Source organism: Curcuma longa, chromosome 18 (genome assembly GCF_044706935.1).
Source record: "Curcuma longa cultivar G26 ecotype Majalengka, Jawa Barat chromosome 18, ITB_CL_G26_1.1, whole genome shotgun sequence".
Classification (NCBI taxonomy): domain Eukaryota; kingdom Viridiplantae; phylum Streptophyta; class Magnoliopsida; order Zingiberales; family Zingiberaceae; genus Curcuma; species Curcuma longa.
This window is the reverse complement of record NC_133878.1, coordinates 4,587,661-4,590,849: the sequence shown is the minus strand read 5'-3', so window position 1 is coordinate 4,590,849 and position 3,189 is coordinate 4,587,661. Positions and strand designations below refer to the sequence as shown.

The window sequence follows — 3,189 nt, the reverse complement described above, 5'->3', positions numbered from 1 at the left end:
AGCAAATCCACCCTATGTGGCTCTGTGTCATGTCAGTACTCCTGCTCACATAAGGATCGAGAGCCCCAAGCAGTTACCTGTTCGACTAAGACTCCTGAGTCTCTTATACAACTCGGCATCCCAAGTTGCCTATGCAACTTGGTGTCCAGGATTCCCCGTATAGCTTAGTGATGTATGTGATTCATACATAGTGTTCGATATTATAGAGTTTGCAGAGTCATGCCTCCTTCTGCCATGAATCATAGCGCCTGACACGTCTAGGTCATGCTCATAGGCACGACTGTGTTCATCAATTCAAAGTCTGACACACTCTGATTGTGCCTCCGAGCATGGCCGTGTCGGGCTTCTCTTTTACTGCTAAGGATTGACATGCTTAGGTCGTGCCGCCTGGCACGACCATAGTTTGGTGGCGGCACCTCCATATATTTGGAAAGTTCTAACATATTTGGTCAGTTTTAAGGGCTATAAAAAGCCCTAAGAGCCTCATGATTGTGGGAGAAGGTGTTTCCATCATCAAGCAAGGAGTTCTCCATCATCAAAGAAGGAGTTCTTGACACACAATAAAGCATTCTCTTCCCTTTTTCTCTTTGATTTTGAGTTGTAGAATATCTTCTTCTCGTCTTTTGGTTGTAACTCCATCTCTATAGAATAGTACTCTTAATTTTAGGATGAGAGAATAGCTCGATGTTTTGTTGATGCTACTTTTATATTTTCATTCACCTTTCTTTATCGCATTATTTGTTGATTCATGATCCGACTTTATTGCATATACATTATTATGACACTAATCGTGCATCTTCATATCCTACGAGACGCGTGGAAGGACCGAAAAGTGAACCCAATTCTCCGACCCATAAAGATCGAGACATGAGGGATTATTCACGAAAGTAGTCCAAAACTTCACAAGGGCACCATTAGCTATCACAGAGCTTAATGGATTTACCATAATTCAGCGTCACGAAGCAAGGGATAGCATCTAGAGGATCATAGGATATCGTGGTAAGAGCCGCCCTGAGAAAGCACTTTAATTAGCCTACTTTAAAAGTAGGTGTCGCGTTTAGATAGGTACACCGGTATAATTCTAAAAGTCTATACTGTTTACCTCGAAATAAACCACCTGTATGCGTATCAACATTGAGGTAAGAAAGTGAATAATATTTAGAGCGTTAACAATTGTCGCGGCGAAATCAAAATCCTAGAATTACTCCCCAGAACTTATTTTCTCCTAAAACTCCTCTCACTTTCTTAATTCATTTTCTCTCTCACGATTTCGATTGTTTTAGATAGCTTGATTCGTGATTTGATTGATACTTGATTTACGGTCTATGTGTGATTGATATTTTATTATTTGACAACAACCGTATACATGAGAATTTCTCACATTAAATTTTTAACGCAATTGTCGGAGGTTGTGTCAAAGTCGATATTAATTTGATTGCGATTTGGCTAATCTAGATTTCTTTCCTTTATTGCTATTTCTCTTTTTCTTTCTCCCTCACTGCCGTTTCTGACCTTTCCTTTCTCTCATGATCGATTTCCTGTTTATGCTAAGATCTTACAAATCGTGAGATCTTCTTCCTGTTGATTCTGAAATTGACAGGATCTTTCATAAAATGCAAAACCTATAAAAGCAACTAGAGACAGAGCAAACGCAAGCAACCTCAACCATGACCGATAACAAAAACAAGCAGTTGAAGGACTATGCCGCCCCTAGTGCTAGAGAACTTAGGTCTAGCATCACGAGACCGCCGATTGATGCCAATAACTTTGAGCTGAAACCCGCGTTGATACACATGGTTTAACAGAATCAATTTGGAGGAGCACCCATAGAAGACCCTAATCTGCATATAGAGGTATTTTTAAAAATTTATGCAACTCTAAAATATAATGGTGTCACTGCAGATGCAATAGGTTACTCCTATTCCCTTTCTTGCTGAAGGATAAGGCGAAGACTTGACTTCATTCACTTCTGTCGGACAGTATCTCCACATGGGATCAATGCGAACGGTTCCTCGACAAGTATTTTCCTACGAACGAAATAGCACACCTGAGAAACCTCATCACAAGCTTCACACAAAAAGGCAGAGAATCCTATTCAAGGCATGGGACCGATTCAAGGAACTTTTGCAATAATGCCCACATCAAGGACTGGAGAATTGGTTGATCATCCATAACTTCTACAATGGGATCTCTTATACAACGAAGCTATCCTTAGACTCCACAGCAAGTAGAGTATTGATGAATAAGAGACTGGATAAAGCTGAAGAGATTATAGAAAGTGTAGCGCTCAACCACCACCAATGGGCAATTGAACGAGGTAACCTCATGAAGGCTGCAAGTAAATATGACGTGAATACCCTTGATATAATTGCAGATGTAAAATAAAATACTTAAAAGAATTCTAATTTTACTCTCTACATGAGAAATCTATTTATATACAAGTTAAGAATCTTTCTAAGGAAGGAATTCAACTAAGGAAATCATAATTAGGCTCATTGACAACTACCTAATTAAGAATATATATTAACTAACATAACTAGATAATATGAACTTACTGGACACATTCAAGATACCGTACCATGGTGCATGTTGTTTGCAGATGATATTGTATTGGTAGATGAGACACGTGAGGGAGTAAATGCTAAATTAGAATCTTGGCGAGAAACACTAGAAGAGAAAGGTTTTAGGCTTAGTAGAGTAAAGACAGAATATATGGAATTTAAGTTTAGCAATATTGAACGTAATGAGACAAGTATTAAAATAGGAGATGATGAGTTGTCTGGAACTGAGAGTTTTAAATATTTAGGATCATTTTTGCAAACCGATGGAGGGATTGAGAGAGATGTCTTACATAGAATACAAACAGGATGGTTGAAGTGGAGGAGAGCATCAGGTGTTTTATGTGATCGTAAAGTGCCTCTAAAACTTAAAGGAAAGTTCTATAAAACGGCAGTTAGACCTGCCATGTTATATGGTGTTGAATGTTGGGCTATGACTCGAGCACATGAGCAAAAGATGAGAGTTGCGGAGATGAGGATGTTAAGATGGATGTGTGGACATACGAAGATGGACAGAATAAGAAATGAGAGCATTAGAGAGAAAGTTAGAGTTGCATCTATTGAGGAAAAACTCCGTGAGACACGTTTAAGGTGGTACGGACATGTACTTAGACGACCGATAAATGCTCTA

At 39.0% G+C, this 3,189-nt stretch overlaps 1 non-coding gene across 1 annotated transcript; it reads right to left on the bottom strand.

The window, feature by feature from the left end:
- Nucleotides 1-2,043: 2,043 nt before the first annotated feature.
- LOC141812383 (small nucleolar RNA R71) lies at nt 2,044-2,150 on the bottom strand. The gene has a single exon (XR_012600268.1). It is a non-coding gene; the product is annotated as a small nucleolar RNA R71 (small nucleolar RNA).
- Nucleotides 2,151-3,189: the final 1,039 nt, after the last annotated feature.